The sequence below is a fragment of the Carcharodon carcharias genome, chromosome 15 (genome assembly GCF_017639515.1).
Source record: "Carcharodon carcharias isolate sCarCar2 chromosome 15, sCarCar2.pri, whole genome shotgun sequence".
Taxonomy (NCBI): domain Eukaryota; kingdom Metazoa; phylum Chordata; class Chondrichthyes; order Lamniformes; family Lamnidae; genus Carcharodon; species Carcharodon carcharias.
The window spans coordinates 43879061-43906887 of NC_054481.1; the positions used below are offsets into that span (position 1 = coordinate 43879061).

Here is a 27827-nt window from a genome sequence, read left to right on the forward strand (position 1 = left end):
CTGAATATCCAATGGTACTCGATATTTAGGACAGACAGGCAAAAAGGAAAAAGGGGTGGCATGGCATTGTTAGTTAAGGATGAAATAAGTGCAATAGTGAGAGAGGATATTAGCTCAGAAAATCTAGATGTAGAATCATTCTGGGTGGAGCTAAGAAGCAACAAGGAGCGGAAAACCATAAGACCATAAGGCATAGGAGCAGAAATTAGGCCATTCGGCCCAACGAGTCTGCTCCACCATTCAATCATGGCTGATAAGTTTCTCAACCCCATTCTCCCACCTTCTCCCCATAACCTTTGATCCCCTTACCAATCAAGAACCTATCTATCTCGGTCTGAAATACACTCAATGACCTGGCCTCCACAGCCTTCTGTGGCAATGAATTCACCACTCTCTGGCTAAAGAAGTTTCTCCTCATCTCTGTTCTAAAAGGTCTTTCCTGTACTCTGAGGCTGTGCCCTCGTGTCCTAGTCTCTCCTACTAATGGAAACATCTTCCCCACGTCCACTCTATCCAGGCCTTTCAGTATTCTGTAAGTTTCAATCAGATCTCCCCTCATCCTTCTAAACTCCATTGAGTATAGACCCAGAGTCCTCAAACTTTCCTCATATGTTAAGCCTTTCATTCCTGGGATTATTCTCATGAACCTCCTCTGGACCCTCTCCAGGGCCAACACATCCTTCCTGAGATACGGGGCCCAAAATTGCTCACAATATTCTATATGTGGTCTGACCAGAGCCTTATAAAGCCTCAGTCACATATCCCTGCTTTTATATTCTAGTCCTCTCTAAATAAATGCCAACATTGCATTTGCCTTCCTAACTACCGACTCAACCTGCAAGTTAACCTTAAAAAAATCCTGGTCTAGGACTCCCAAGTCGCTTTGCATTCCAGATTTCTGAATTCTCTCCCCATTTAGAAAATAGTCTATGCCTCTATTCTTCCTACCAAAGTGCATGTCCTCACACTTCCCCACGTTGTATTCCATCTGCCACTTCTTTGCCCATTTTCCTAACCTGTCCAAATCCTTCTGCAGCCTCCCTGCCTCCTTAATACTACCTGTCCCTCCACCTATCTTTGTATCATCTGCAAACTTAGCCAGGATGCCCTCAGTTCCTACATCTAGATCATTAAGGTATAAAGTGAAAAGTTGTGGTCCCAACACTGACCCCTGCGGAACTCCACTAGTCACCCGCCGCCATCCTGAGAAGGACCCCCTTATCCCCACTCTCTGCCTCCTGCCAGACAGCCAATTTTTTATCCATGCTAGTACCTTGCCTCTAACACCATGAGTTCTTTTCTTACTGAGCAGCCTCCTGTGCGGCATCTTGTCAAAGGCCTTCTGGAAATCCAAGTAGATAACATCCATTGGCTCTCCTTTGTCTAACCTACTCGTTACCTCCTCAAAGCATTCTAACAGATTTGTCAGGCATGACCTCCCCTTGATGAAACCATGATGTTTCATTTTACCATGAATTTACCAAGTATTCTGAAATCTCATCCTTAATAATGTCCTCTAAAATCTTACCAATGACCAAGGTCAGGCTAATTAGCCCGTAATTTCCCATCTTGTGCCTCACTCCCTTCTTAAACAGGGAGGTTACATTAGCGATTTTCCAGTCCTCTGGGACCCTCCCTGACTCCAGTGATTCCTGAAAGATCTCCACTAACGCCTCCACTATCTCTTCAGCTATCTCCTTCAGAACCCTGGGGTGTAATCCATTTGGTCCAGGTGATTTATCCACCTTCAGACCTTTCAGTTTTCCTAGCACCTTCTCCTTGGTAATGGCCACCATACTCACCTCTGCCCCCCCGACTCTCTTGAACTTTGGGGATGTCATTCATATCTTCCACTGTGAAGACTGGCACAAAGTACCTATTCAGTTCCTCCGCCATTTCTTTGTTCCCCACTACTACTTCTCTAGCGTCATTTTCCAGCAGCCCAATGTTCACTTTTGCCTCTGTCTTACCCTTTATATATCTAAAAAAAACTCTTGCAATCTTCTTTTATATTACTGGCTAGTTTACCCTCATATTTAATCTTCTCCCTCCTTATTTCTTTTTTATTTGTCCTCTGTTGGTCTTTGTAGGCTTCCCAATCCCCTGGTTTCCCATTGCTCTTCGCCGCATTGTATGCTTTCTCTTTAGCTTTTATGCTGTCCCTGACTTCCCTTGTCAGCTATGGTTGCCTCGTCCTCCCTTTAGTATGCTTCTTCTTCCTAGGGGTGAATTTTTGCTGTGTCTCCCAAATTACTCCCAGAAACTCCTGCCATTGCTGTTCCGCTGTCTTTCCTGCTAGGCTCATCTTCCAGTCAATTCTGGCCAGCTCCTCCCTCATGCCTCTGTAGTTGCCTTTATTCAACTGTAATACCGTTACATTTGATTCCAGCTTTTTCCTCTCAAATTGCAGGGTAAATTCTATCATATTATGGTCACTTCCTCCTAAGGGTTCCTTCACCTTAAGCTCCCTTATCAAATCTGCCTCATTACACATCACTAAATCTAGAATTGCCTGTTCCCTAGTGGGCTCCACCATAAGCTGCTCCAAAAAGCCATCTCGCAGACATCCACAAATTCCTTTTCTTGGGATCCACTACCAACCTGATTTTCCCAGTCTACCTGCATATCAAAATCCCCCATGATCACTGTAACCTTGCCTTTCTTACACACCTTTTCTATCTCCTGGTGTATCTTGTGCCCCACATCCTGACTACTGTTCAGAGGCCTGTACATAACTCCCATTATGGTTTTTTTACCTTTGTGGTTCTTCGTTCTACCCACACAGATTCTACATCATCCGACCCTACATCATTTCTTGCTATCAATTTAATTTCATTTCTTACTAACAAAGCAACACCACCCCCTCTGCTAACCTGCCTATCTTTTCTATAGGATGTAAATCCTTGGATATTTAGCTCCCAGTCCTGATCCTCTGAGTTGTCTATAGGCCTCCAAACAATAGTGGTAAGGTAGGGGATGGCTTTAAACAGGAAACTAGAGATGCTTGTAACAAGGATGCTACAGTAAACATGGGTGACTTTAATCTACGTATGGACTAGGCAAACGAAATCATCAATAATACCATGGCGAATGAATTCCTGGAGTGCGTACGAGATGCTTTTTTAGCCCAGTATCTTGAGGAACCTATTAGGGAACAGGCTATCCTAGATTTGGTATTGTGCAATGAGAAGAGTTTGATTAATAATCTTGCTGTGCAGGTTCCTTTAGGGAACAGTGATCATAACATGATGGAATTCTTCACTAGGGTGGAAAATGAAGTAGTCCAATCTGAAGCAAGGGCCCTGAGTCTTAACAAATGAAACTACGAAGGCATGAGTTGGCTAAAATAGATTGGGGAACTTCATTAAGAGGCATGACGGTGGATAGACAATGGCTAATATTTAAGGAACAAATGTATTCATTGCAACAGTTATACATTCCTTTCTGGTGCAAAATCACAGCAGGAAAAGTGGCCCAACCCATGGCTAACAAAAGAAGTCAAGGATCGTATTGGGTCCAAAGAGGAGTCACATAAAGTTGCTGGAAAAAATAGCAAGCCTGAGGATTGGGAGCAGTTTAGAATTCAGCAAAGGAGGACCAAGGATTGATTAAGAGAGGAAAAATAAAGCATGAGAGTAAACTTTCAAGGAACATAAAAGCATACTGTAAAAGCCTCTATAAGCACATAAAAAGAAAAAGATTAGTGAAGAGAAAAGTAGATCCTTAATCAGTCTGCAACGGGAGAATTTATAATAGAGAGCAAGGAAATGGCAGAGCAATTAAACAACTACTTTAGTTCTGTCTTCACTGAGGAAAACACAAGTAACTTCTCAGAAATACTAGGGAACCAAGGGTCTAGTGAGAAGGAGGAATTGAAAGAAATTAGAATTACTAAAACAATAGTGCTGGAGAATTAATGGAACTGAAAGCCGGTAAATCCCCAGGGCCCGATAATCTACATCCATGGTACTAAAGGAGGTGGCCATGGAAATAGTGGATGCGTTGGTTGTCATCTTCCAAAATTCTGTAGATTCAGGAACAGCCCCAGCAGATGGGAGGATGGCAAATGTAACATCACTATTTAAAAAAGGAGGGAGGGAGAAAACAGCGAATTACTGACCGGTTGGCCTAACCTCAGTAGTAAGGAAAATACTAGAGTTTATTATAAAGGATGTCATAACAGGACATTTTGAAAATATCAATGGGATTGGACAAAGTCAACATGGACTTATGAAAGGGAAATCATGTTTGACAGACTTACTGGAGTTCTTTGAGGATATAACTAGCAGAATAGATAGGGGCGAACCAGTGGATGTGGTGTATTTGGATTTTCAGAAAGGTCTTGATAAAGTCCCACATAAGAGGTTAGTGCGTAAAATTAAAGCACATGGGATTGGGGGTAATATATTGGCATTGATTGAGAATTGATTAGCAGACAGGAAACAGAGAGTAGGAATAAATTAATCTTTTATGGAGTGGCAGGCGGTGATTAGTGGGATACCTCAGGGATCAGTGCTTGGGCCCCAGCTATTCACAGTATATATCAATGATTTGGGCGAGGGAACCAAATGTAATATTTCCAAGTTTGCTCATGACATGAAACTTGGTGGGAATATGAGCGATGAGGAGGGTGTTAAGAGGCTTCAAGGTGATTTAGGCAAGTTGAGCGAGTGGGCAAATACATGGCAGATGCAGTATAATGTGGATAAGTGTGAAGTTATCTACTTTGGTAGGAAAAACAGAATGGCAGGGTATTATATTAATGGTGATAGATTGGGAAATGTTGATGTTCAGAGGGACCTGGGTGTCCTTGTACACCAAAGCAAGCATGCAAGTGTAGCAAGCAGTTAAGAAGGCAAATAATATGTTGGCCTTGATTGCGAGAGGGCTTGAGTACAGAAGCAAGGATGTCTTAATGCCAGTTGTACAGGGCCTTGGTGAGACCACACTTGGAGCATTGTGTGCAGTTTTGGTCTCCTTACCTGAGAAAGGATATACTTGCCATAGAGGGAGTGTAGCAAAGGTTCACCAGCCTGATTGCTGGAATGGCAGGATTGTCATATGAGTAGAGATTGGGCCAAATAGGCCTGTATTCACTAGAGTTTAGAAGAATGAGAGGTGATCTCATTGAAACATATAAAATTCTGATAGGGATGGACAAGCTGGAAGCAGGGATGGTATTTTCTCTGGCTGAGGTGTCTAGAACAAGGGGTCACAGTCTTAGGATACAGGGTAGACCATTTAGGATTGAAATAAGGAGAAACCTATCCACTCAGAGGGTGGTGAACCTGTGGAATTTTCTATCACAGAAGGCTGTGGAGGACAAGTCACTGAATATATTTAAGAAAGAAATAAATAGATTTTTGGACTCTAAAGGCATCAAGGGGTATGATGAGAATGCAGGAGTATGGCAATGAGATAGAGGATCAAGCATGATCATATTGAATGACAGAGCGGGGATGAAGGGCAGAATGACCTACTCCTTCTCCTATTTTCTGTGTTTCTATGTAAAGTCACTAATCCAGCATGATGGGTGGGTGCGGGGTGGGGCTGGGGGGGGACAGTAGGTGGGGGTGGGGGTGGAAGGGGTGGTGGGGGGAGGGGGGGTGGCACTGGTGGCAGTAATCACTGCCAAAGCCCTACAAACAAGGACAAGGAACCCAATGTCACAAGAGGATGAAGATCTCTTCCGTTCCACCAGGGTAAGTCACTCTTCTCATCACTCTCAACTCACACACACACAAACCCATCACACATTCACAGGGATCACACTCATCACCAGTTCAAGGGACATCACCATTTACTCACTCATACACATCTTCATTGTCCTCATCCCATCTGTGGGACCACTCACCACTCACACATGCCAGGCATACATCATCTGGCCTGGCAAGTGTCCCGCTTATACTCTCTCCATCTCTATTCATGCAGGACAAGCTGGCACACTGCAACAGGGAGAGATCACAGGCTGGTGGAGAAATGCATGAAATCAAGGTCCTCAAGGGCATTGAAAACAGAGCCATCCCTCTGGCTGTCAAGGATCTGGACCATTTCTGTACTGATGGTGAGGCCAGCGGTGCTCTACCAAGTGAGGGTCAAGCAGTGCAACATCCATCTGACAACCGTGCTGTGACTGATGTGTCCTGTTTCACAGGCCACTGCCAAGCAGTAATCATCTCTCCTTATTTTCACAGGCGCACCTGGGAAACAGCCAACAGAGTCCATGACCCAGGGCTTCCAATCAAGTACCAACAAAACCTCTGAAGAGGAATCTGAAGGCACCTTCAGTGAAGACCCATCACAGCGCTCACCCACACCCTCCACCAGCGTAGAGACACACACCTCAGTGGGAACTAGTTCTAGAGTAGCCTCAGGATCATAATCTGGTGAGGACATCATCTGATCCACAGCAGGTGGTGGCAGAGACTTGCCAGGTCTCCAGCACTCAGAGGACTGCTACAGGCTAGAATTCTGCTGAATCCAAGTCAGATGATGAGCCTCTGGACTCGGTCATACCTTACTTGCTAGATCTGCAAAAGCAAGCTTGGGAACATCAGGAAGGAATGTCCGCTGCAATCCTCAGATTGCAAGGCACTATGGAGGAGTCCATCCACCTGCGGTCTGAGGTGATAGCACCAGCATGCCAACACATCAAAGTCAACACTGGTAGAATGGCGGCTGCCATGGAGACTGTGCTCCAGGATATCGCTCCTGCACTGCTGCTCGGGCTGAACTCTATCGCTGACACTGTAGTTGGCCTCCACGAGTGTCAACACGAGAGAGGTGCGGGACAGTTCGATCGTACTCCGGCTACCCCTGCTCCTCAAGGAGTCAGTCAGGGGCCCTTCGGCACCCATAGAAGGAGGATCAGCAGGTGCACACCCCGGGGCCATTCACCCTGGAGTGTCTGACCCATCCGAATCCCCTCTTCCTATGATCCCAGCAGCTCCAGAGTCACAGGCCAAGTAGGGTGCCAATGCCACGCAGCCGGACCCCGAAAGCAGGCCAGGGCCCTCCAGGTCTCAGCCCTCCAGTGGACGCCCACCAAGGTCATCGCAGACAGGGCTTAGCAGTCAGCAAGTTGCCTCAACCTCTGCTGTGGATGTTGGGGGAGCACCAAGACGTAGCAGCAGGGCTAGGAAGGTTAAGAAGATGTAGTTTCACAGTCTTGGCACAGGTGTTAATTGTTTATACATAATGTTCACTATTGTAAATAAATTCCCAAGAATATGTCCCTGCCTATGGCCCCTTGTTCCGATGAGCAGTGTTCATGTCATTCAGATGTGTAGCCTTGGTTCCTACACAAGATAAAGGCAGGTGTCTCATTCCAGGGCCTCTTCCTTGTGCTTCAGCCTTCAGACCAAAGTGATGGTCCAGTCTCACACTTCCTGGGCACATATGAACATATGAACAAGGAGCAGGAGTAGGCCATACAGCCCCTCAAGCCTGCTCCACCATTTAATAAGGTCATGGCTGATCTGACAGTAACTGAAATCTGCATCCCACCTACCCCCGATAACCTACCACCCCCTTGTTATCAAGGATTTATCCACCTCTGTCTTAAAAATATTCAAAGACTCTGCTTCCACCACCTTTTCAGGAAGAGAGTTCCAAAGACTCAATCTTCTGAATGAAAACATTTTGCCTCGTCTCTGTTTTAAATGGGCAACTCCTTATTTTTAAACAGTGACTCTTAGTTCAAGATTTTACCACAAGAGGAAACATCCTCTTCACATCCACCCTGTCAAGACCCCTCAGGATCTTATATGTTTCAATCAATTTGCCTCTCACTGTTCTAAACTCCAGTGGACACAAGCCTAGTCTGTCCAACCTTCCCTCATAAGACAACCCACCCATTCCAGGCATTAGTCTGGTAAACCTTCTCTGAACTGCTTCCAACGCATTTACATCCTTCTTTAAATAAAGTGACCAATACTGGACACAGTACTCCAAATGCGGTCTCACTAGTGCCCTGTACAACTGAGGCACAACCTCCCTACTTTTGTATTCAATTCCTCTCGCAATTGCCTGCACCTTGATGGTGCTTGTCATTGCTGCCAGAATGTTGTTGGTAGGTTTCACAGAGTTCCGTCATTCTCTCTGTGTTGCCTTAGCATCTTTGAGGTGGGCCTGGCTCCCATGTTGTTAGCGTCTGTTCAATGACACTTTGCTCCTGAAGGGGGTCAGGTGCCAAAAGCTGACAAAGGATCAGGTGCATTTAAAAGTTCATAGCTGCGACTCTGTATGACCCTGATCACAGAGCACAAGCAAGCTGCCCCTCAGCCAGATAGAAGTCAGACATTCATAGAGGCTACGTGAAGGTCAATGGAGTGTCCTCCCTGCATGTCGTCATCATCCTCCTGAAATCGAGCGACTGTTAGGGCCTCTGCTGCGTCTCCATGACAGGAGCATTATCACAGAGGGTGTGTGCGCTGCCATCATCCAGACTGGAGTAAAACGTTCACAGGTACAATGTGTGGAGCTATGGTGTCTCCTCACTGGATGTCGTCGTCATCCTTCACAAATCTAGCAGCTATGAGGGCCTCCCGAGCATGCCTGCCTCGTCTGGCCAGTGGGATGACCACATTGCCATCATCGTCGCCTTTGAGGACCTCCTCACCCTCATCCCTGTTGATGTCCTCCTCATCGCAGGAGACCTCCAGCTCCTCCATCTCCTCCTCAGCTAGCTCCAAGCAAAATGCACAAAGTTGTGAGCTTGCAAAGATGGCATCCATGACCTCATGGATGCATTTGTGGGTGGAGGCTTGTGATATCCCACAGAGGTCACTTGTGGAGTCCTGAAATGAGCCACTGGCACAAAAATTGAGCACTGTGGTCACTTTCACAGCCATGGGCAGTGCATGCTCTACATGTCCCCTTGGCACCGAATCCTGCAGCAGCTGGCAGATGTGACTGACCAGTTCCCTAGGCATGCGCAGTCTGTGGCAATACTGGTTCTTGGTCATCTGCAGAATGAAAGGCCTGTCTATAGACTCTGGATCTAGCTAGGCGCTAAGCAGCAACAGCTTGCTGTGGCTCTTCAGTGGCGTGTGCAGGAGTCCCAGGTGCCCCTTCTTCCTGAGGGTGCTGCTTCTCCCTGTGCATAGCTAGGCACCTCCGTTGCCCTATTCTCCATTGTCTCCATTCTCTGTACACCTTGAGGCATACAGCTAGTTCACCAGGCTCCATGTTCCTGATGTACTCTTCCTGCAGGATGAAAAAGAGAGACACGTGGGTTAGCTTGGATGTTCTAAGAGCCTCGCTGGTTAAGTCTGAAGGCTCCTTAACGCACCCCGGAGAGTGCTGGCCACCACTTGGATGACCAGTGTTTAATGCTACATGGTTGCCCGAAACCCCACCTTCCTCCGCCCACTCCACCAGACCAAATGGCAACAGCTCTGCCTACTGGACTGCATGCTGTGCTCTCAGTTCAGGCGCAACCATTCTCCTAACCTGCACAGCAATGTTGCATTGTTAGCTTGAACCATGGGGGGGACTGGTCCAAACCAGGATGCTGACATTGCAAAGGGCTGTGAGCATCTCCACCAGTGACTGCTCCATGGGCAGCTTTCACAAGGAGACAGTACAACTTTCCCAGCACTCCAATTGTTCTGCAGTCCATTAGTTTGCAGTCTGTGCCCAAGGCTTGAAAAGCTCTGGAGCATTTGGTGGCACTTGTATGCCTCTGCATTGCTTGAGTTGATAAGCTAGAGGCCCAACTCCAAGCATGTCAATGTGGCTGCATCTGAACTGTCTCAGCGGCGGAAGAACAGTGATTCCATACAAGGTTTACCTAATGCAAGGCCCCTTCCCTCCCTTCCCAATCCGCACATGCTTGTGCATCAACCATCAATCACCATCAACCGCTGTGCAGCCCTTGCCCCCTCAATCGGAAGGTGCCCTTGCCCCACCTAACTCACCTCAACTGCAGGGCAGCCCTTGACCCACCCACAATGCGCCTCAACCTTGAAGACCAACAGGCAACCCTCACGAGCGCTGTACAAAGTTACTATGCACTCACCTCCGAGTTCCCCTCAAAGTGCAGCCTGCCAAGTGCACACCTTATATATGCTGTTATGAAACACGTTGTTGTGCACTCCCTTATAATAATATGCAGATGTATTACAAGAAGGTTCCCGACGGCGGGAAATGTGGCCCGCCATTGACAGGCAGATCAGGCAATTCCAAACTGGTTTCACAATGTCAAGAAACTGATTTTTGGCCTTCTTGCCATGTTGTCTGCTCACGCTGATGCCAGCTGTCATGGAAAATTCTGCCTGAAACCTCCAGAAATAAGTCCAAATCAGGGTTGACAACCCTTGTGGCAAATGAGCCTCCCAGCTGGGACTGCAGGTTGGAGAGTGACCCCTATTATCTGATCATGTCATATTGTATGTTTAAAACAGCACAAATGTCACCTGTATTTACTCCTGTTTTCTTACAACTGGTTGAAGACCCCTGTCACAGGCTTCTAACTGTATGTGGTCCATTGCCTTTTGTTTTTTCTTCAAATAAATACCACTCACTCTGTGCTGACAAGGTAATAAAATTCAACAAACAAACTATAATCTTTTAACAATAGAATTCTGCAGATATCATCAAAGTGGCCACTGTAAAGAGCAACACACTCAGCAGCAGAGGAATAGTTGGTAAAAGTGAAAACAGAACAAGGAAATCCCGCGCACAATTGCACTTTAAAAAATAAATTCTTGCAGCTTTTTACGTTGGGGTACAGATCCACAGAGGCCCTCCTTATTCTTGTCCAAATGCCCATTATCAATCTGTGCCTGAATGATGTCTGCTGACTCTTTAACGATGGAGGGATATTACAGTCAAGCTTGATATTGTCTTCATGTTGACGCATAAGGTTCTATTAAAGATCACTGCAGTTATCAGAGGCGAAAGAATTTCGTTGACTTTCTATTCGCTAACCTAGAAGCTCTGGGGTTATTCACAGTACCCACCACCACCATTCATGCTCTGATCAGCTAACTCAGCAACTGAGCCTTGGTTTTCCATGATCTGTGTGGCTCAGTTACTCATTGGATACACAAACTGGGTTGTCCCATGTAGGACCTTTGCTATCCTAATCATACTGAACTCTCTAATTTCCCATGGAATTTCTCTCCGTCCTCCACCACAGGTCTCCAAAAGTAAGTAAACAAACTTTAAAATACAATATCGAAATCCACATCCCACACTGTTGATTCTCATAGGCACAGTTCAGCAGCTCAAGAAACACCTAGAGCAAAAAATTCATGGAAATTGTAGAACACTCACACCATTAATCTCATGGGAGGGTAGCAGAAAGCTGTTAATTAGGCCAGGACTTGGGTGCATCTCCATTTCTACCAGGCATTTTTGGGGTCAGAGATTCCAAACAACCCTAACAAAAAATAAGCAGCATAGAAGCGAACATAGCCAGAAGGAGAAACTCTCAGAATGTTTCCTTCATCCCAGCCTGGGTGCTACAACTGAATGAAAATAGGCATACCAAATTGTGATTGACAGGAGTACATGGGCCCATCTGAAGATCCAGGTGGGTTACGGTGTGAGTCTCTCAAAGAGCTAAAAATTCTTTAGCACTTTTGGAACAGCTGTGAAAAGGATGCCCTGGAATACACCCACGCCCCAAAATAGCCAAACTCCATTGGTCCTAAGTCTGCCAGAAGGCTGAGATTCTCCCCTTGTGCACTTCAAATTGGCTGCTGGGTTTGCAGATGTCACCCAGTGATTATATCTCAAAAGTAATTCATTGGCCATGAAGAAGTTTGGGACATCTGAAGATGTGATCATCACAAATGCAAGCTCTTCTTTCTTACAGTCTCTTGTTCTTGGAAAGCTTGTGTGCGCTTTATCTTGAACACACAAATAGCTTGCACTGTGCCACACAAATGCTGAAAGACATACATGGAACCAAGAGTGCCAATAGAGCTTGCATTGGAATGCACTCATAATGTAGAATGATATAAGGGTAAAGAAAGAACTTGCATTTATACAGCGCCTTTCACTTCCTTAAGACCTCCCAAGGTGCTTTCCAGTCAACCAGGTACCTTTGAAGCATAATCACTTCTGTAATGTAGGAAATGCAGCAGCCAGAATTTGCACACAGCAAAATTCCCACAGACACAGCAATGTGGTAATGACCAAATAATCAGTTTTTCAGTGATGGTTGTTGAGGATAAACATTGATCAGGACACAAAGAAGAACTCTCCTGCTGTTTTTCAAAATAATGCCATGGAATCTACAGCATCTCATCTGCCAGATAGCACCTCCAACAGTGCAACACTCCTTCAGTACTGCACTGGAATGTCAGCCTAGATTCTAAGCTCCACTTCCTAGAATGGGATTTGAACTCACTCTTTTCTAACTCATAGTTGAGAATGAGCTATAGCTAACACCTACTACACAAAGAACATTTGGCAACTCTGCTGGCAGGTAAAAGTTCTATGTCTTGTTCAAATGATGCTACAATTCTAGAGTCAAAGTCAGGCAATTGTTTCCCTTTGTAAGCATTATATCAAAGCCCTCGAGCCGCAATGCACTCAGTCCAAGCAGTCAGGGCCCACCCCCTTGGCCAGCTCTGGCGTCATTAATGATTGACACTCAGACTCTAATACCCCTGAGCTCCACGGGCACACCTCAACACTTCTGCACACTGACCCATGCCAACATGGTGCTCACCCTTCCTGAGTGCAGCACATCATTGAACCTCTTCCGGCACTAGACCCATGTGCGCTGCACCACATCATGGTTGCTAATCTGCACTGCAACCTCCTCCGATGACCTCTCTGTGAGGTGCAGTGGCCTCCTCCTCCCATCTCCTGGCAGCCATCTCCTCCAGCCACTTACCCCAGGAGGACCGTGAGGCACTCACCCAAAAAATGGGGGGGCCAAGTGCTTGCCCAACCTGCTCTCCTGCCTGGCGTCTCCAGCCAGAGAGTCAGAGAGGTCAACAGCACAGAAAAAGGCCCTTCGGCCCATCGAGTCTGCGTCGGTCAAACAAGTACCTAACTATTCTAATCCCATTTCCAGCACTAGGTCCATAGCCTTGTATGCCGACGCATTGAAAGTGTACATCCAAATACTTCTTAAATGTTTTGAGGGTATCTGCCTCTACCACCCTTTCAGGCAGTGAGTTCCAGATTCCCACCACCCTCCAGGTGAAAAAATTCTTCCTCATATCCCCTCTAAACCTTCTGCCCCTTACCTTAAATCTATGCCCCCTGGTTATTGATCCCTCCACCAAGGAGAAATGTTTCTTCCTGTCTACCCTAGCTATGCCCCTCATAATTTTATACACCTCAATCATGTCCCCCCTCAATCTCCTCTGCTCCAGGGAAAATAACCCCAGTCTATCCAATCTCTCCTCATAAATCTTTCCTCATAACTAAAATTCTCAAGCCCAGGCAACATCCTGATAAACCTTCTCTGCACTCTCTGTAGTGCAATCACATCCTTCCTTTAATGCAGATTCCAGAACTGCACACAATACTCTAGCTATGGCCTAACCACTGTTTTATACAGTTCCAGCATACCTCCCTGCTCTTATATTCTATGCCTCAGCTAATAAAGGCAAGTATCCCATATGCCTGCTTAACCACCTTATCTACTTGTTCCGCTACCTTAAGGGACCAGTGGACATGCACGCCAAAGTCCCTCTGATCCTTGGTACTTCCCAGGGTCCTACCATTCATTGTGTATTCCCGTGCCTTGTTTGTCCTGCCCAAGTGCATCACCTCACATTTATCCGGATTCAGTTCCATTTGCCACTGATCAGCCCATCTGACCAGCCCGTCTATATCCTTCTGTAAACTAAGGCTATCCTCCTCACTATTTACCACCCCACCAATTTTCGTGTCATCTGCAAACTTACTGTTCAACCCTCCTACCTTCAAGTCTAAATCGTTTATATATACCACAAACAGCAAGGGACCCAACATTAATCTCTGTGGAACCCCACTGGACACAGACATCCAGTCACAAAAACACCCCTCGACCATCACCCTCTGCTTCCTGCCAATTCTGGGATCCAATTTGCCAAATTGCCTTGGATCCCCTGGGCTCTTACCTTCGTTAACAGTCGTCCATGTGGGACCTTATCAAAAGCCTTGCTGAAGTCCAAGTAGACTATGTCAAATGCATTGTCCTCATCCACACACCTGATCACCTCTTTGAAAAATTCAATCAAACTGGTCAGACATGACGTCCCCTTAACAAAACCATGCTGACTGTCCTTGATTAATTCCTGCCTCTCCAAGTGTAAATTAATTCTGTCTCTCAGAATTGCTTCCAAAAGTTTCCCCGCCACTGAGGTTAGACTGACTGGCCTGTAGTTCCCTGGTTTATCCCTTTCTTCCTTCTTGAATAATGGTACCACATTGGCTGTGGCCAGAGAAGTATTGAAAATCATTGCCAGCGCCCCTACTATCTCCTCCCTTGCCTCACTCAACAGCCTGGGATACATTTCATCCGGGCCTGGAGATTTATCTACTTTTAAGCCTGCCAGACCACTTAGAACCTCTTCCCTTTCTATGCTAATTTCTTCAATTATATCAGTCCTTCTGCCTGATTTCCGTACCCACGTTGTCCCTGTCACTTGTGAACACTGACACAAAGTATTTATTTAGAACCCTAACTATGTCTTCTGGCTCCACACACAAAGTACCACTATGGTCCTTAATGAGCCCTACTCTTTCCCTAGTTATCCTCTTACTCTTAATGTACTTGTAAAATAATTTTGGGTTTTCTTTTATTTTATCTGCCATTGTTTTTTCATGCCCAGTTTTTGCTCTCCTAATTTCCTTTTTACGTTCCCCCCTACACATTCTATACTCCTCTGGGGCTTCCACTGTTTTGAGCCCTTGGTATCTGCCATAAGCCTCCCTTTTTCTCTTTATCCAGTCCTGTATACCCCTCAACATCCAGGGTTCCCTAGATTTGTTGGTCCCACCCTTTGCCTTCACTGGAATATGTTGGCCCTGTACTCTCCCTATTTCCCTTTTTAATGAGTTCCACTGCTCTGATGCAGATTTACCTAAAAGTAGCTACTCCCAGCCGCACTCAACTCCATCACGTCAAGTAACAAGAAACAGAAGAGATGTTCTTCCATGACTGCCTCCAATAGGCTGCCTGTGCTGTTTTAAAGCCAGCCGCCCGGTCGCCATTGGACCTGGCAGCCGACAGGCCACCGCTCTACTTGGCCCTTCCCGACCAGTGGGGAGCCATGTTTCACGCTAGGCAGGCCTTAATTGGCACTCACCCGGCTGATCCCAGGCCTGCCAACCATGCCTGCCCGCCAAACTGAAAATTCTGCCCATAGTGTAACTGTTAGCTCTTATCAACAGAGCAATGGGGAGGCAATGGCATAGTGGTATTGTTGCTGGACTAGTAATCTGGAGACCCAGGTTTGAATCCTGCCATGGTGGAATTTGAATTCAATAAAAATCTGGAATTAAAAGTCTATTGTTGTAAAGACCCATCTGGTTCATTAATGTTCTTTAGAGAAGGAAATCTGCTGGTGGTGCCTCCATATGACTCCAGACCCATAGCAATGTGGTTGACTCTCAAGCACCCTTTGAACAAGGGTAATTTGGGATGGGTAATAAATGCTGGCCTAGCCAGTGAATGAATAAAAAAAATAATTAAATCTAATTTATTAGGGTGGATTGAAACTAGCTATAATATTCAATTATTAATTAATGGTATTGTTTTGTGGCTAATATCTGGTTACATTTCTAAATATAATTTTCAATGACCAAAGATTTCTATGCTAATCCAAGTCAAATATTTGTTGGTGAGCTGAGCGCCCTATTTAATTAGTGATGGTGGAAGTACTTATTTAAATCTTCAAAATTTTCCCAGGTCGTGATTCATCTTTTATAGCTCAGGTTCAATCAAGTAGGATTATGGAAAAGTTTAGGTTTGATAATTATTTACAGTTATTTTGTAGTTTAGTTATGTGTAATGATCAAGTAAGTGAAGTATATTATTCAATTAACCCAGTATAATAATTTATTGCATACCTACGACTTAGAGGAAGTTAGAAAGGCCTATTGTGTAAAGAAAGCAGCAATGAAGTGTTAAACATTCAGATTTATGTCCTAAATTAGTGTAGTTTAAACTGGTAATGCTTTAAAAGAGAAGCAGTCACTTTCCTTTACAATATGTAACCATCTCTGGCTTAGAATTAAGTTCTGTAATCAGTTTTTGTAACTATGTAGTTCTCTTGACTATTATTTTAGTAGTTGAATGTGTCATGGTATATTTTGTCACCTCAACCTAAACACACCAATCATCTCTGCACTTTATCTAGACTTTATATAATATCAGTAACTTTGTAATTTCTGTAAGGCTATGCACCACTCTACTCTTTTACTATTTTTAATTAACTTGTACCAAGCACAGGCAGATATTACAAAAAACATATAACAGCGAAGCTTTTCCCATAACCAAAACATAGTGATAAGTGTCTGTCTTAATTAGAATTATACAGGAAACACAATATTGATACCTAAATATCGATTAGGCTTTTTTTTGCAAAAATATACTTTATTCATAAATCTTCAAAAACATTTCGAACCATTTCAAAATCACCATTACAAAAATACAATCAGGTTCAACTTTTACAACATGAATCACAAGGTATATCAGTACAAACAATGAATATTACAATCATTGGCAGACATTCATTTTGAGCTGTACATCCGAGGGGCTCTAAACAGTTCCCAGTCCCTCGGTGCACTGTGGCAGAAAGGTCTTAGACAGCGACCTTTCCCCATTGCGCCTTTGCAGCGACTGCCCCAAGCTTTAGTGCGTCCCTCAGCACGTCGTCCTGGACCTTGGAATGTGCCAGTCTACAACACTCAATATCAATTAGGCACTTAGGACAATGAGCCCAATCACTGAGTATTACTGACATCATATCTTCCTTTATCTCAAACAAGTAGACACCTAAACTACCTTAAGACCTCGGTTATCTCAGTAGAAAGTCATAAAATTTAGTGAGATAAATGGGAAAAGCTTTAACGAGGTCCCACAAGTAACTGACATTAGAGCACCAATCAGGAGTCAACTGGAAATTGCATCAATGTTTGACCATGACCCTTAAGAAACAAATGAGGGGCTATTCACATGCTGCCCGAGCCAATCAGAATTCAGGAACATGTCTATTCATTCACATGGGTTGTGGTTTGGAAAGAGTTCAAAGCACCAGTTTGAACTGACAGGTGCCGCATTTGAAATTGAAGACAAGGGGCTGCTTTCCAGCTGGGGGCAGAAGACCACTGAACTGACCTAGAAAGAGAGAGATGATCATGTGTCACCTCATGTCCTAGGCTGAATTGGGAAGCAAAAACTACATTAAGCCAGTAAAGTTGCTGCCTTGTGTATTAAGTATTACTTTTGTTGCTTAATAAACATTTCCTGAGTCACGTCAGTAGGTTGTCTCCTATTGCCTGAATAGTTCAAGTCTCAAAAGAACAAATTAACATTGAGTGAGTGCAGACTCAGATTTGGAGGTTAAACAACCCCCAAAAAACTTACAGAGTTGGAGAGACCCATTTGGAGCATGAATAGCGAAATTGAATAATTGAATTGAATGGCCAGTTTTTGTCTTGTAAATTCTATGCAATGTAATCAAAGTAACCACTTTCCTCCTCATCCCTGTTTAACCAGAATACTACACACAAGGAAAATCAAATCATGTTGTGCAGTGCAGGACCTGGGCAAGGCAGGGCACAGACAGTGCCAAACACCAGGGCCTGGGGTTGGTGGGGGCCCAGGCTCGGTGTTATAAATGGAATTTCTCATTGTCCAGACTGAGCAGCCATAGCCGCAGGTCAGCTTAAAAGCATCAGAATCGGAGAGTTCTGATCTTTTTAAAGCTGGTCTGTCAGCATCAGTGTCAAATTCACTGAGCTGCTGCACTGGTGCTTCTGACATTCGGACTTCATGGGTCTGTTTTTTTTTAACAGCCCACCAGAAAACCACAAAGCTGCCCAAAGGTCAACAGCAGCACAGTAACTATCAGGAGAGACTACTTGCTTAAAAAATGGTAAGTCAAATATCTGCAATTTTAAAACCAATTGGATGTTGTGTGTGCGGGCATGGTGGGAGTGGTTTGGAGGGGTTTGGGGGGAGGTTGTGGGAGGGGTGTTGGAGGAGGTGGGGAGAGGTTGGCAGAGTGGTGTTGGAGGAGGGTGGGGGGAGTTTGGGGGGGGTGCGTGGGGAGTGGGGTTGCAGGGAAGGTTAGAGGGGAAGTTTGAGTGCCTGCTGAAGGAAAGTTGGGGTGGGGATTAGGGGAGATTAGAGGGGAGATTTGAGTGTGGGTTAGGGGGAGGTTGGAGTAGGGGTTAGGGGGTGCTGAAGGGGAGGTTGGAGTGGAGGTTAGGGGGCGCTATGGGGGAGGTTGGAATGGGCGTTAGGAGATGGGGGAAGTTTGAGCGTGAGTTGGGGGATGTTAGGGGGGTTGGGGAGGTTGATGGGGTTGGGAGGATGTTAGAGGTTGCTGAAGGGGCCTTTGGGGTGAGGTTAGGGGGAGGTTTGAGTGTGGGTTTGGGGAAGTTAGGGGCCATTGGGGGAGGTTGTTGGGAGTTGGGGGGGATGTCAGACGAGGGTTGGAGGGGGTCATTGGGGGGAGATTAACTATAGAATTGAATTGTTTTTTAAATGTAGTGTTTTCTTTGTAGCCACTTTGTTAACTTCAGTTGCTTGCTCTATGATTATCCTCTGAAAATCAGCATTAGGCCTTCAATTTCACCATTGTTACAGTCACTCTGCCAATACATGCAGGTGTAATAAATGAAAAACAAATCCTGCATTTATATAGTACCTTGCACAATGTCCCAAATCACTTTACAGCCAATTAAGTACTTTTGAGTTGTAATCACTGGTATAATGTAGGCAATGTTATCAAATGGCTGAGCAGGCTCGAGGGGCCAAATGGCCTATTCCTGCTCATAGTACATATGCCAGGACAGAAGTGCACAATGGGTTCATAGTGATTCAGTAACCTGTTTTACACTGCACATGATTCTCAGGAGTTTTTTTCCATTGACTTCAATTTTGTCCTTTTGTCTACTTACCCATTATCCCACTATATCTTGGTATTTCTATGTGTTTTTTGAGGTATCAAAATATCGTGATAAAGTTGTGTTGCATGTTAGAAATTGAAAATATATTGTAGTGAGAAGCAGCAATCAGGCTTGCTGATCAAGAAAACACAGATACAATTGTGAACCATTCAGTCGTTGTCCTCTGGCCTCTTAAAAGTTGTATTGCACAGAAACACCTGAGGACTCCGATGCTTCTCACTGACAGTGAAGACCTATGTTGTTCAATCATTCCATTTTGTTGCTCAGGAGTCATTTGATCTTTCTACCCTCTGAGATTACGGATAAAATAGAATCTAATTACACACCTTGTATGAAATAATTATATTGAATAATATCATGAAGCCAAGCAGCAGAAAGTATTCTACTTCTTCTACAGAATGGAAAATATCTTGTGCTATTTATCTGGGTTGCAAGTATTGAATCTTTCCCCAAATATAAATTTATTGTCACCATGTCTTTCTGGTGCAATGTGTAGAACATGTTAATGAGGACTGAGGCAGTCACTGAAATCAATGTTATCATCTTCAGGGTGCTACAAATAACAATGCGTTATTTTCCTGTCAAAGTAACAATATTGCATGATGCTGTTAAAGTAAAATTTATACTTTCTGGTTTGTTTAATAGGGATCACTTATAGGGTGCACCACAAACTGATACTGCATTGTATCGTTGCTGCTCTTAATATTAATGACTCATGCTGCATATATACCAGACGATATTTGTAACCAGCTGCCAACAATGAGTGTCATCATTTTATTAGGACCTTTCCGTGATTGTTTGATGAATTGATTGGTGAAATCTTGAAAGGGGAAAAAATATCATGCATGATTGGGGGGAGGGTTAAATGCAGGGGTTGGAGCGGGAGGAATGGGAGCATGAATTCTCTCCATGGTCCTGGTGCAGTGGTGGGGACTCTTTAAGCCATTGTGATGATTAGTTAGATTGGTTATTCAAATCCAGCCATAATTTCATATGTAAATTCTTTAGGAAAATGTTCACAATGCTTGCATTCACAAGTTTGCATAACTGGTAGACTGGCAACTTGTTTAATGTTTTTCCATATTGTGTTTTGATAAATTGTGCGTGTGCTTAACAGTTATGTTCAAAAGTTACGCTTTATCAATTTTAAAGGACAGAGACTGTTTCCTTATGTCTTGTTATTTTTGGCATCCCTATTTTTGCCTATTTTCCTGTCCATGTTGGCTGCAGAACGGGAAAGAAGCTGAGACAAAATCAATTTGAACATGTCAGAACCTGAGTTCCCACATCTTGTGAAAATTTCAATCATTTTATCCAGCAGAGTTCTCACTGAATCAAAACCTAGCTTTCATCTCAGCCTCTCTGACTCATGACATCCTCCCCCCACCCCCCACCTCTGTCAAGAGCTTGATGAGATCATTGTTTCTGAGTCAAAATAGTCTATTGCCTTGTGCTGTATCTTTGAGAATAGGGGAATGTTAACCCTTTGAAATCTGTGTTCTTCCAGCAAAATAGTAATATAGCCAATAGCCACTTGCAGTGTGCCACTTTACATTTTCATTTGCTCTGGAATGGTAGCATCGTACAGGATGAAGCAGCCGATAACACTGACTGCATAATCACCTGAAAAACCTTTTAGTTCATGGGCAACAGTTTCCCCCCATTGGGGAGGAGGTGCGGGAGCGGGAACGGGCACGAGTGAGCATGCTTCCGATCGGCGCCCCTGATTGGGGGCACGCCGCCATTTTATGTGGGTGGACCAATTAAGGCACGCCCAGCATGACGTGTACCAGGAAGCGCTATGCGCTCCCTGTGCAGGGGGTTGGGGGGGGGGGGTGTGTGGGGTGGAGGGATTCCCTCAGCCAGGAGTGCGCTCTTTCGCACATGTGTGCGAAGGAACATACAGATCTCCCTCAGGGAGATAGGCACCGATTTAAAACGTTCAATAAAGGTTAGAAAAAAATTCCCCTGCCATGTGCCCTCATGTGACACTGTCAAATGAGCTGGAACATGTCCATAACTTTTATTGTAAAATATTCCGCATTTTTTAAATCACTCATGAAACATCATCCTGCCCATGGATGAGGTTTTATGTTTTTTTACAAGCCCGCCTGAGCTCCCGGCCTGCCCGCCAACCTTAAGGTTGGACGGGCAGGTCCATTAATGAGTTAATTCGTCTTTTAATGGCCTTAATAGGCCATTGACAGGTCGGCGGGCGCACATCTGACTCGGATGTGTGCCCGCCGAACTGACAATCTAAATGACACACACCCGATGTCACCCCGCGTCATTTTACATGTCGGCAAGCGGGGCCCGGCCCAACTCGCCGACCGGAAGATGCTGGCCAATGTTACTGCTGAAATTCTGAGTTCCAAACTTTCTTTTAAAATTCAGTGGCAATCTAACACTAGCAAGAGGCTGGCAAAGGATTGGTGCAGGTCTAGGCATCATGATGATTGGTTTCTATTACAGGATAGTTAGACTATTCAGCCCATCTAAATTCGTTCAACAACCCCTTGCGTTTACACAGTACCTTTGAAGATGTAAAACATAACAAGGTGCATCACAGAAACAATATCAAACAAAAGTTGACACCAAGTCACAGTTGACCAAAGCATTGATTAGGTTTTTAAAGAGTGTTGTAATGAGAGGAGAGGGAGAAAGCTTTAGGGAGGGAATTCCAGAAATTAGTGCCTAGGCAGCTGAAGGCATGGCTGATAATGGTGAAGGAATTAAAACTGAGGACGCGCAAGAAGACAGGATCGGAAGAACATAGATTTTGGCAGATTGTACAATTGGAGAAGATTACAGAGATAGGGAGAGGCATGTCCGTGGAGGTATTTGAAAATTAGGATGAGAATTTTAAAATAAAGGTATTGCCACATTAGGAATTGATGTAGGTCAGTGAGCACAGGGTTGATGGATGAATGGGACTTGGTGCAAATTAGTACAGGGCAGCAGAGTTTTGGGTGAGTTCAAGTTTATGAAGGATGGAAGATGGGAAGCCAGGCAGGAGTGTGTTGGAATAGTGGGCGGAATCTTCCACTCCCGCCAGCAGCAGAACACTTGGTGGTTGGGTGATCTTAATTTGGCATGAGGCCAAAAATCAGTTTCCCAGCAGCGGAATGAACTTTTCCAATTATGTTCTTGCAACTTTAAAGGCAGGCCGAGCTTCCTGATGAACAATGTCAGGAAGCCCTTTTGCATAAAATCATAGAACGTTTATGGCACAGAAAGTAGCCACTTGGTCCACCATGTCTATCCTGGTCAAAGACCGAGCTAACCAGCCTACTCCCATTTTCCAGCATTTAGTCTGTAGCCCTGCCGGTTACAGCATTTGAGGTGCATATCCAGACACCTTTTAAATGAATTGAGGGTTTCTGCCTCTTCTACCTTTTCAGGCAGTGAGTTCCAGACCCCTACCACCCCCTGGGTGAAACAAATTTTACTCATCTCCCCTCTAATCCTTTTACCAATCACATTAAATCTATGCTCCCTAGTCATTGACGTCTCTACTAAGGTAAATAGGCCCTTCCCTCCCGCTCTATCCAGACCCCTCACAATTTTATACATCTCAATCAAATCTCCCCTCAGCCTCTTCTGTTCCAAGGAGAACAGCCCCAGCCTATCCAATCGTTCCTCATAGCTGCATTTTTCCAGTCCTCGCAACATCCTTGTAAATCTCCTCTGTACCCTCTCTGGTGCAATTGCATCCTTTCTGTAATGGAGAGATCAGAGCTGCACACAGTACTCAAGTTGTGGCCCATACAGTTCCAGCATAATATTCCTGCTCTTATATTCTATACTTAGGCTAATAAAGGAAAAGATTTCAAATGCCTTCTTAATTACCTTATCGATCTCTTTCTCTTTAGCTCTGAAGAAGAGTTATACAGACTCAAAACATCAACTCTGTCTTTCTCCCCACAAGTGCTGTTAAACCTGCTGAGTTCTTTCCAGCATTTTTTGTTTTTGTTTCAGATTTCCAGCATCCACAGTATCGATCTATCCTGTTACCTTTAGGGATCTGTGGATATTCACTCCAAGGTCTCTCACTTCCCCTACACCTCTCAGTATTCTTCCATTAATTGTATAATCCTTTGCCTTGTTTGACCTCCCCAAATGCTTGCTCTTCTCTGGGTTAAATTCCATTTGCTACTTTTCTGCCCACCTGATCAGTCCATTGATACCTTCCTTCAGTCTACAGCTATCCTCCTCCCTATCAACCACACAGTCAGTTTTTGTGTCAGTCCCCTTCACTTGCAACCAAACCATTAACATATACCACGAAAAGCAGGGGGCCTCATACTGAGCACTGCAGAACTCGACTAGAAACAGCCTTCCTGTCACAAAAACATCTATCAACAATTACCCTTTGTTTCCAGCCATTGAGCCAATTTTGCAATAGTAAGTCATGCACGCTCATTAAAAGGACAGCTTGCTAGAATTAAGTTCCCCGCCAAATTAATTTTTCACTGGCAGGGAACTTAAAATATTCACACTTATGACTGCATATAAGTGGCATGCACCTGCCAAGGTTGACTTCTTCCACAGCTTTGAAGTGAATAGCCGCTGCTTTGGCCTTGTTGGGGACCGCTAACAAATGTCAACTTCTGGACTGAGATCGGGAGCTGTGCAAAAGCTGGACACATGGGGCAAGACCAGCAGAGAAGGATGGAAAGGTGGAGCGCAGCTGGACACAGGAGGCAGGCTAAGGGAGGGAGGCTGTCCGGGGAAGGAAGACAAACTGTCCAGGGCAGGGAGGGAGGCAGTGAGGGAATGCGAGAGTGCAGGGATGTGGGATGAAGGAAAGGGCCTTGCTTCTTGGGTTTGGGGGTGCTGTGGTTGGTTGGGGCAAAACAGGTGGCTCAGATAATGGGCAGGTTCAGGGTGGGCATGGGGATGGTAACAGGTGTAGGTTCACAAGGGAGAGAAGGCATGGGAAGTGATGGTTATAGGTGAAAGACTAATGAGGGGATGTTCAAGGGGCTCACATTGGAGAGGATGGTTATATTGGGGGGTCAAGGGTGATGGGGGGAAGTTGGTGGGTGACAGGGGGAGGATAGAAGGTGGTAGAGCGAGACTGGAATGTAACACACACTCTTGTCATTTGGTATGCTATATGATGCTGTTGCTCTGAAACTGCGATCCCTCAAAGTGGGAGGAGAATCTTTTCAGGTCAGTGGAGTTCAAGGTGAATACACTTGGCCAACTAAAGGGACACCCTGATAAAAACAAAAAACAAAAAACTGCAGATGCTGGAAATCCAAAACAAAAACAGAATTACCTGGAAAAACTCAGCAGGTCTGGCAGCATTGGCGGAGAAGAAAAGAGTTGACATTTCGAGTCTTCATGACCCTTCGACAGAACTAGGCGAATCCCAGGAAGGAGTGAAATATAAGCTGGTTTAAGGTGGTGGGGGGGTGGGGTTGGGTGGGGGAGAGAAGTGGAGGGGGTTGGTGTGGTTGTAGGCAAAAGCAGTGATAGAAGCAGATCATCAAAAGATGTCACAGACAGCAGAACAAAAGAACACATAGGTGTCGAAGTTGGTGATATTATCTAAACGAATGTGCTAATTAAGAATGGATGGTAGGCACTTCCCTTCCCTTCCTTGACCTCGCTGTGTCAATCTCTGGTGATAGACTGTCCACCAATATCCATTACAAGCCTACCGACTCCCACAGCTACCTTGACTACAGCTCCTCACACCCCGCTTCCTGTAAGGACTCCATCCCATTCTCTCAGTTCCTTCGCCTCCATCGCATCTGTTCTGATGATGCTACCTTCAAAAACAGTTCCTCTGACATGTCCTCCTTCTTCCTTAACCGAGGTTTTCCACCCACGGTCGTTGACAGGGCCCTCAACCGTGTCCAGCCCATCTCCCGCGCATCCGCCCTCACGCCTTCTCCTCCCTCCCAGAAACATGAAAGGGTCCCCCTTGTCCTCACTTATCACCCTACCAGCCTCCGCATTCAGAGGATCATCCTCCGCCATTTCCGCCAACTCCAGCATGATGCCACTACCAAACACATCTTCCCTTCACCCCAACTGTCGGCATTCCATAGGGATCGTTCCCTCCGGAACACCCTGGTCCACTCTTCCATCACCCCCTACTCCCCAACCCCCACCTATGGCACCACCCCATGCCCATGCAAAAGATGTAACACCTGCCCCTTCACTTCCACTCTCCTCACCATCCAAGGGTCCAAACACTCCTTTCAAGTGAAGCAACATTTCACTTGCATTTCCCCCAACTTAGTCTACTGCATTCGTTGCTCCCAATGCGGTCTCCTCTACATTGGAGAGACCAAACGTGAACTGGGCGACCGCTTTGCAGAACACCTGCGGTCTGTCCGCAAGAATGACCCAAACCTCCCTGTCGCTTGCCATTTCAACACCCCACCCTGCTCTCTTGCCCACATGTCTGTCCTTGGCTTGCTGCATTGTTCCAGTGAAGCCCAACGCAAACTGGAGGAACAACACCTCATCTTCCAACTAGGCACTTTACAGCCTTCCGGACTGAATATTGAATTCAACAACTTTAGGTCTTGACCTCCCCCCTCCATCCCCACCCCCTTTCTGTTTCTTCCCCCTTCCTTTTGTTTTTTTCCAATAAATTATATAGATTTTTCTTTTTCCCACCTATTTCCATTATTTTAAAATATTTTTAAATCTTTTATGCTCCCCCCACCCCCACTAGAGCTATACCTTGAGTGCCCTACCATCCATTCTTAATTAGCACATTCGTTTAGATAATATCACCAACTTCGACACCTTTGTGTTCTTTTGTTCTGCTGTCTGTGACATCTTTTGATGATCTGCTTCTATCACTGCTTTTGCCTACAACCACACCACCCCCCTCCACTTCTCTCCCCCCACCCAACCCCACCCCCCACCACCTTAAACCAGCTTATATTTCACTCCTTCCTGGATTCGCCTAGTTCTGTCGAAGGGTCATGAGGACTCGAAATGTCAACTCTTTTCTTCTCCGCCGATGCTGCCAGACCTGCTGAGCTTTTCCAGGTAATTCTGTTTTTGTAAAGGGACACCCTAATGATCATGAAGCAACAGTTTGAGTTTCAACTCTTCTGCCTGGCAAAAATGAGACAGCGGCATCCCAAACGGTGGGCAATGACTTACACTGTGGTAATCTGAGGTGAAATACACCTTTAAGAGAATGTAAGCAGATTGACCATGTGATTGTATTACCCAACTGCTGTGTAGCTTGGGCTATATTGTTAATCAGTAGTTTTAGAATGGGTTTTGGTTTGAGAAACCCTCATGTGTTAGTGCTCCGTTACTTATGTGAATAAACAGCATGTGCTTCATTTTACAATGGTCTCTTTGTCTACATCATCTTGATTACCAACTCACTTATCAGTAGATAAGCATGCAACTGTGTTCACTAAACAAGTGACCCAATAGAAGGAACTTAACAACTGGCGACGAGGCAAAACACAACCAGTAGACGACACCAAGGAAAGCCGCAGGAATTAAACAGAAGCAAATCAGCCATACCTTGCAGGTGATTGTAGGTGCAGCCTTCATCATGGACATCAGAGTTATCTCCCTCCAGTATGCCAGAGTTTAGCCATATCAAAACATTTGATCAGACCACCGATGACTGGTCACAGTACATTGAGCGTCTTGCATTCTTCTTTTTGGCCAGCAACATATTGGGGAGGAGAATAGACGAACGATCCTCTTATCGACATGTGGCAGTAAAACATTTGGCTAATTTGTAGTCTAACGGCACCCCAATGCCCCGGATTCCAAGAGCTTTGATGAGTTGGTAATTCTTGTGAAAAGCCACTTTCAGCTGAAAGCCTAGGTAACAATGCAGCATTTTAAATTTAATTTGAGGTGTTGCGCACCTGGAGAGACTTGAGTTACTTGCTATGTAGCAGCCTTAAGACAATTGACAGAGCACGGTGAGATCAATTAGTTTGTGGGGTTAATGAAGGTGCCATTCAAAAACAGTTGTTCTTAGAAATGAAATTAGACTTCAGCAAGGTGCTGGTGTTGGCACTCGCAATGGAAAGCACAGTCAGGAATTCAGAAGCAATCAAGGGAGCACAAAATGGCGCCGTCCTTCACGTCAGGTGGGAAGCACTGGTTAGAAGTGGCGCAAAAACGTAGGGCTCTACGGAAAGGCGGGAAACAACCATCACTAACAGACCAGCAAAAAGCAATAGTTTAACAGAGAAAATTTACAATGACAGAAATGGAACCAGGCAGGCTGCAAATGAATGACAATTTAAAAGAATTGAATGTTTCTTCTGCCATCATAATGGATACATTATGCAATATTGTAAAGATAGATTAAGACAAAACTTTAAGCAAAAAGGTAGAAATCGTGAAATCAACATAACAGAGGAACCAGAAGAAACAGAGTCGGATATTTACTTACTATACAACTTAAAATGGGTAAAATAGTGCCCATCTACATGTCAATGAAAGTCAACGAGAAATCCATCCGAATGGAGGTGGATACAGGGGTATCCACAACAGTCATAGGGGAACATACGTTCAAATATCTGAATAGAGGAGACTACCCATTAAATCTGGAAAATTCAGATGCTAAATTAAAGACGTATACCTGTGAAGACATACGAGTAAGAGTTATATGCAATGTTCCAGTACAGTATGGAAATCAGTCTGTTAATTTACCCCTCATTGTGGTAGGGGAGGGTCCGAGTCTACTTGGTCGGAACTGGCTTAAGGAAATAAAGTTG

At 45.0% G+C, this 27827-nt stretch overlaps 1 long non-coding RNA gene across 1 annotated transcript in view; it reads left to right on the forward strand.

Annotated features, from left to right (window-relative positions):
* Positions 1 to 27827, forward strand: part of LOC121287770 — a 273491-nt gene that overhangs the window by 211927 nt on the left and 33737 nt on the right. Inside the window, exon 3 of the long non-coding RNA XR_005945248.1 lies at positions 17977 to 18056. This is a non-coding gene — a long non-coding RNA (uncharacterized LOC121287770). The remainder of the gene's footprint in view (positions 1 to 17976; positions 18057 to 27827) is intronic.